Here is an 8,127-nt window from a genome sequence, read left to right on the forward strand (position 1 = left end):
GGCCAGCACACACAGCCGCTTGGAGCTTGCGTGGCCTCTGACACAGTTGTGAAGGGGTGTATTGCTCCAACCACTGTAGTATCATTTTGATTAAGTTAAATTAGGCCTTTGAAAGATACACTTACATCACAACATGGTATCGCATGGGTCTATGTTAACCAAGTAGCAATGGAAGGTATGTGATCATTAAAATTCAAGACGAAAAATTTGTGGATGACTCTGGTAAATTCTAGGTATAATTTTAACAAGATGGACCACATTTGCTCTTTTTAAGTACAAGATAGGATTATTGAAAGGGACAGTACTTAACAAATCTTTTAAGACAAGAACTTTCTATCTTCTTCCAGGTACCAGATGAAACAAAATTCTAATCAAAATATAATTCAGATGGATCCTCACCTGTCATATAAAGAACAACTTTATACCCAGGAAGTTATTGATAAGTTCATACATTGTATGAAGAATACTTTTACTTGACAGAATTACGTTTCAAATTTTGGAACAAGATTGTTCTAGCATGGTATATTTTTCACATGTCTAGTATAAAATTGTGTAAATACTCTTAATTTAATATCTTGTAGGTTTATCAGAGGAAGAAAATGTTTTGTTTATATGTATTTTTATAGCACTGACAGATTCCCATCGAAGTCATGACCTTCATGCATAGGTTTTGCAGTGTATTTATTTACACCACTGCTTTGAATCTTGTAATTTATACAGTTCATATGGATATATTTCCATTTTAAAAAATCCCATTGTACAGTGGACATGTCTTGTTGTGTTAAATTTGTTGGCTTTCTGAAATACGCCCACTGTGGGTTCCCTCTGTAATGGTCTGGCTGGAAACCTGACACATGAGAATCATCTGAAAACTCTGCAATGACACTTAACTTTGCCCAGTTAAGTTGGTGATTTATCACTACAGCTTTTTAACGCACCCAACGACCTCCTACCCAGATCTAGACACAATCCTTCCAATGCCATATCTGTAACTATAGTTAGCTTTTGAGACAAGTCCTCTCCTTCCACCTCTTAGTATGAGAATTATATAAGCTAATGAAGATATAAAATGAAAAAGCAAGAAGGTGAAAAGCAAAGAGAAAACATGATGGGTAACCAGCTCTTCCTGGTCTTAGAGGAAAGAAAAGAAAGTCTGACTCTTTCTTCACTGCTGGTGATTATTTGCAACCCACAGGGCAGAATAACAACTCTAGCGCTCAATTTAGCTGGAGAATGAGATTCAGCACACATGCTTCTCTTTTTTGCTGGCATTGTTCTTGGTGCAAAGTTGTATTTATTTTATGTAATAGATAATTTTGTAACTTTGTCAAAAATAACTTCATCACTGGGAAAAGTCCCAGTTGTTTTAGATCTCACCTCTAAAAGTTTACTGTCAAAGTACCCTTCTATCCTTTATTAGTGTCTTTACTGAGTCTATTAGACTTAAAATCAATGACAGTAAGGTAAAACAAAGGTTTATTTACATAGCTGCTCTTAAAAACTAGAAAATAAGCACTCTTTGAAGCAACAGCTCTTAAATTTTTGAGTTATGGATCTCTTACAGAGCTTCATCCACCCTACAGACTTTAGGGAAAACACACACACACACACACACACACACACTTTATATAGGATTTATACACCATGCATTTATGTAAGGCTACTCCATGAATGTCAGGTTAAGAGCTCTTTCTCTGTAGAGGTCAGGGAGTGGACATTGAAAACATAAGCCTGTTTTACCGATCATTTGGCTTGGGAGTGGAGCAAAAGCCTGATGTAGGATTATGGCTGATGTCTGCATCTTCCCAAATAAAGGTGCTCTTTACACCCTTCTTGCTAATCAAAGTAACATGGAACACTCCAAGCATTGTGCCATTTCAATCTAGTCAACCTTAACATCTTAGAGGTTCACTTATCCTCACCCTTAAACATTTTTTCTCCTAGGCCTCTAAGGTGGATATGCTTTGGGTAATGGGAACACATGGGGTTGGGCCTCTCCTTGCCTGACTCAGAGCAAATATTGGAAACTGGTACAAAAATCTGATCCCCGATTTAGGAAAAGGCCAAGAGATCATGTTGGAAGACAAAAAGAAAACTTACATAAGTCAGAGCAAGCACTGAAGGGGAGAGGATATCCAGTGATGCAACTGGAAGACAGAGTAACGTGTGAAGAGACAGATACGTTACTGAAATTAAGAAAGGCTGAGGCTAATACATGCTGAGCAGTTTATCCTTAAATTTTTTCTAATGATTATTTAAGTATTTGATACACATTCTTGTCTAAACGCGGGAGCTTACCACTTGGAAATGTAAATGCAATGTTCTAAATGCAAGCTTGACCATACACTGCATAAACAAGAACAGACCATAGGAATCTTTAATTCATTTTTCTGCATTCTTCATCTGAACATCGATCCACTACCTTCTCCCCCAAGTCTGCTCTACCAGCATCTTCTACCACCCCAGCTAATGCCAACTCCATCCTTCCAGCGGCTCCGGTTGAAAAATCTGTCGGGAAATTCTATTGACTCTACCTTTAAGATATATCTAGAATCAATTCATTTAATTCTCAAAATAGAACCCATAAGGTAGGTACTACATTTGTCCCCATTTTTTAGAAAAGCAAAATAAAGCAAGGCTCCAGGAAGGTAAGTAATTAGTCTGTTATATAGTTGCAGGTAGTAGAGTCAGAATTCAGCCTAGACAGTCCAACTCCAGAGCCAGGCTCTTAATCATTAGGAAATATTACCTCACAAAAGAAATTAACACCTGTCTAAAAACTGATCTAGCACAAGACAGACTAAATTCAGGAACAATATAGGTGCATTCTACAGATTTGTTCCAAAGTTGCTAATTTAGCATTGTACAATGAAAATGTACCCAGAAAAGCTATTAGGAAACATAAATGTCCAGAATCTAATAAACTTAATACTTCTTTCTCATTATGGCTGTATTTGTACGTGTATTTTCATGATATATTTTTTTAAGATAATTTTTTTTTTTTGGCTATATCCTTTGAAAAAGAATATAAGAAATTTTTTGAGGAAAATTTAGGAACGACTACCAAGAAAAATTTCTAGGTAAGTTAGAATGTAAGCTCCTAAAGGGCAGTGACCATATCTACTTCACCATTATATACACCTATCTCATATATAGTGCTTAATTTATGCACATAAATTTACATTTTTATACATCATGTGTATTCATTATAGTCATCCACAAGTACCACCATCATCTCTTGTGTAAATTATTAAAACCTTCTGACTAGTTTCTCTTTACCTTCCTCATCTTTTCCAAACACACAGCCAGAATAATGCTTCCAGAAAGAGCCAGATCATTCCATTCCTCAGAACCCCACGAAGGCTTCCCAGGTCAGAGAGAGGTCAAAGTGTATGATGGCCCAGAAAGCCTGTGATTTCCCCATTCCCTCTGTTATTACCTCTCTGACCTCCTCTTCCTGCTCATCTCACTCATTTCAATCCAATCTCCTTGCTGCTCCCCAAATATGCCAGGTGCAGCCCCCACTTTGACCTTTACAGACTCTGCCTGCTTAGAAAGTTCTGCCCCATGGTATCTACATGACTCTCACCTACTTCAAAGATTTTATTTTTTTAAGTAATCTCTACACCCATTGTGGGGCTCGAACTTACAACCCCGAGATCAAGAGTCGCATGCTCTACCGACTGAGGCAGCCAGACACCCCATTTTAAAGAATTTTTTAAAATTTTTAACTAATCTCATCTACTTCAAATCGTTGCTCAAATGTCTTCTCTTCAGTGAATTCTACCCAGACCACACTCCTTAAAATTACAAACCTCCCACCGCCTGATTATCCTTCCTTTTCCTTTATCCCATAGAATTTTATCACAGTTCTAACATGTTAATGAAATTTGTCGATCATCTATCTCTAAAGACTTGTGCACCCCAAGTGCTTAGAATACTGTCAAGCACATACCTGAATGAATGAATGAGTGGATGAATGGTTTAGATTCCACATGGTAGGAGCTCAGTCTAGGTTTATTATTGGTCATGAAATACTACATTTACCATGGATTAAGATGCTAAACCAGAGCATGGAGCCTATTTATAGTTGTCGGCTCTGCAACTATGATGATTATAGACAATATACACCAAGATTATAACAGTACTTATCTCTGGAAGGGCAATGTTCATTGCAAGGGCATCTATACCTTTATTTGTAGCATTAATGTGTTATATTTTTCCCAAAAGATTACTTATGTAATTGAAATACCAATTTTAAAACAAAAAATTAAAGGTTTGAAAGTAATATTTAGGAAGAAAAGTAAAAGGGAGCAGAATTTTTCAATCTGAAGGCAGGCAAAAGGAGAGCAATTTTAAAGGCAGATTAACAGAAAATGGGCTTAATGCAATATGAAAATTGGTGCCTACAACTACTCATAATAGAAATGGGATATTCTGAGTTATAGAATAACATTTCAAAATATTAGATTTTTAACAAGACATGGTCCTGCCCACACGTGAGAGCTAAACCCATGACCTATTCATATTCACTTCAATTCTGGGATACCGTAATGCCTAAAAATTCATAATTCTTAAAGATAGGGAGACGGAAATATTAAACTTTAACACTAAGATATTGCTTTAAGAATTGTCTTTAAAAAAAAAAATTGTCTTAACACTTTTCCTCTCAACAACAGAATACTGAAGGGGCATGAATCAAAACGAAAATTGTTTGAAAATCCAAATGTTTTTATTAATATCAAGTATTTTCACTGGCTTACCTCTCTGTCCCCTTTAAGCGAAGTATATCCAATATTGCTTTATTAGATTGTACATGTATCATAATAAGTAAATTCTACTTAGTTTCTAGGCCAAAATTTAACAGATTACAGTTACAAACCAGTGAAGAAAAATAAATCCACTTTGGCCAAAATATAGTATGTTTGAGTATGATTACGTCAAACTTCCTCAATTAACATTAATATTTGATGGCTAATCTAATAATTAGAAAAGTGTATTTTTCTTCTAGGTACTTGTTATTTTTTTCATGTACAGCTGACCCTTCAACAACAGGGGTCTGAATTGAGCAAGTCCACTTACTTATACACAGATTTTTTTTCTATGCAGTACAGTACTGAATTTTCTCTTCTGTTTTTGTTTTTTTTTTTTTTTTAAAGATTTTATTTATTTATTTGAGACAGAGAGAATGAGAGAGACAGAGAGCACATGAGAGGGGGGAGGGTCAGAGGAAGAAGTAGGCTCCCCACCGAGCAGGGAGCCCGATGCGGGACTCGATCCAGGGACTCCAGGATCATGACCTGAGCCGAAGGCAGTCGCTTAACCAACTGAGCCACCCAGGCGCCCTGAATTTTCTTTTCTTTGTAACTTTCTTAGCAACATTTTTTTCCTAGCTACATTGTAAGAATACAGCATATAATACATATAATATGCTAAATATGTATTAATCAACTGTGTATATAATCAGGCTATTATTAAAATTTGGGGGGAGTCAAAAGTTATACGTGGATTTGACTGTGCGGGGGGGGGGTCAGCACCCCTAATTCCCACATTGTTCAGAGTCAACTGTACTTATAATATAGGACTTTTTCAAAATTTTCATGAGATTGGACTATAAGGACTTTTCCAGAAAGAGGCAGGACACTCTTCCAGTATGTCAGAACAAAGTCTACGGCAGCTCTGTATACCTCATATAGTAAAGTTACTTAATGTGAGTTAAAAAATTACATTCAGATTATCTTTTCCTCTCATATTTCAGTGGTATCTAGTTAGTATTTACACAATAATTCTGAGCAAATGGTTTTTACAGGGCAAAATGGATATAGTTTCTCATGGTTTTTGCAACTGATAGTTCCCCAAATACTGTATTATACTGAGAACAAGCATGCCACTGAAGAAATATTAACATTCGACCTGCTGGTTTTCATCTCAAAATAAGTGCATCTAATTGTACTGTAGAAGTTGTACCAACACATAAACACAGAAAATTTTGCATTCTCCCAAATGTGTCATCATTAAGTAAAAATTCATCTAGGCAAAATAGTATTTATGCTTCCATTTTATTGTTTTTAAGAATTAAACTGCCACCTCAGTAGTCTTAAGAGCAATATAATGAAACATACATACATTTAATTTAGACTTATGTCCATCATAGCTTCAAAGGCTTCCCTGAAATAAGGCTGGGATTCACATCTTTTTCCTTAAGGAAAGAAAAACTAACAGTAATTTTGTTATCCTTCTACCCACCCACCCTCATTCAAACAATAACTGGATGAATTCAAGTCTAACACCATTTAAAAATTTTGTCTGCTATAACACATTCATCTGATCTGCCTCCCTGCATAACACATATTTTTTAAACCTAACTGAAAAGAAATCATTTTCTTAAAAGTCTATGAGAATTCTCTTAAACATGTGGAAGTTTATCATGATACTAATTGTTTTGTCCAATACATAGGCTAAGTGGTTTCACACCACGTTCAACTCTAGCGAATTTCAATAAAAACAGGAGAGCTCCTCACAGATAGCTGAAAAGCTCTAAAGTGAATTTGGCTATTTTCTTATTACGAGAAACAAAGAATGGTATTGGATTTTCAACAGTAATATTTTAACAGCTCCTAAACAGGGGCATGAAAAGGAATCAAGTTTGCACCAGTCCAAGTACCTACAGTAATGTGATAGAAGCACTCACCACCACCATTTCACACTAGTTCATACTTCACTCCCACGCTTCTAATAAGAATTTCTCACTAGATCTATTGCATTAACACTGGACTCTCAAATTGCTAGATGTGAAAAATCACTCAATTAACTTTAAAAAAAAAAAGTGTATTCGTTATTTTCAGCTGGTCGAGGTTGAAATGATCACTGATATCATCTCTAACTTCAGCTCTCAGTTCACAGATGCCTCTGCATCTGATGATCCAAGATGAGAAACTGGTCTCGGCCTGTATCTGACAGAATTAAATGGTCAATTAGCCATCAGTTCACCCTTTGTCAAAAAGAAATGTTCTAAATTTATGCACTACAAACTAGTTAATAAATGATATCTGCATACTACACTTTTCATGTTTATATTATGCACCATTTTAGGGGGGAGGAAATACTTCACAGGGGTTTATTCAAAGGATATAAAATGATATCCTAAGAGTGTTGATTTATACATATGAGTTCTGTATAAAACGTAAGTGGTCATCTTAGCTGGACTGTAACAAGCCCCTATAATGCAAAAGCTGACTCTAAAGGCACCTTATAAAGCTCTGAAATTCACAATTTAGTCATTACTTTTCTCTTATACAAAATCATCTGGCAGTCTGCACTGTTGACTCCATTTTAAAACGTTCCAAACTTTATAGTGCTTAACCAATAAAAGGAATAGGAAATAATTAATAGTTTTAAAATTTCAAGTTAGAGAAAAAAACCTTATCACACAGTAATGAAACCTGAGCAACGCCAAGTTTGTGATTACAAGAACGTCCTTCATTAATACAGTACTCCTCAACGGCATTCCTACTGTACTTTAAAACCCAATAGACAAGAACCCACTCAAAGCACAGATCAAACTCTACCAGGAAATGAGGAATTATACAAAGCTTATTCAGCCCTAAATGTTTAGTTTAAGACAATGAGCAGAGTAGAACACACTTCATCTAAATAACACAATTTAAACAGTTCTATAAAATAATGTTACTTTAGATTAGTAAATGTGGTGCATCATGTGATTCCAACCATTCGGTAGAAAGCACTAACGAGTAACAGTACCCCCAACAGCTTGGAGCCTGCAGAGTCCATTGCTTTGGCTGTATCTTTCCAAATAATTACTAATGCCTTTTAATATTATGAACATAAATATGGAATTCCAATGTATTTTGGTGCTCCTGAGGCTGCCTAAAAATGAAAAGGCATCCAAGTGAAGTGCATTATATACTTAATATACCTCAAAATTTCAGTGCCTAAAATGTGAAATAATTCTCTACCATTTAACAGTCTGCCTTACAGTAAATTCTAGTAGATTTTTACTTTTAGGATTTTATTGTAACTTTGGGAAATTAGTGGTAAAACATATGGTTTTAAAAAACAGTATGTGGCTGCACTTAAATTCACATAAAAATAGCATTTTTACAACCA

This window comes from Mirounga leonina, unplaced genomic scaffold (assembly GCF_011800145.1).
Source record: "Mirounga leonina isolate KUSES-001 unplaced genomic scaffold, KU_Mleo_1.0 Mir_174, whole genome shotgun sequence".
NCBI lineage: Eukaryota > Metazoa > Chordata > Mammalia > Carnivora > Phocidae > Mirounga > Mirounga leonina.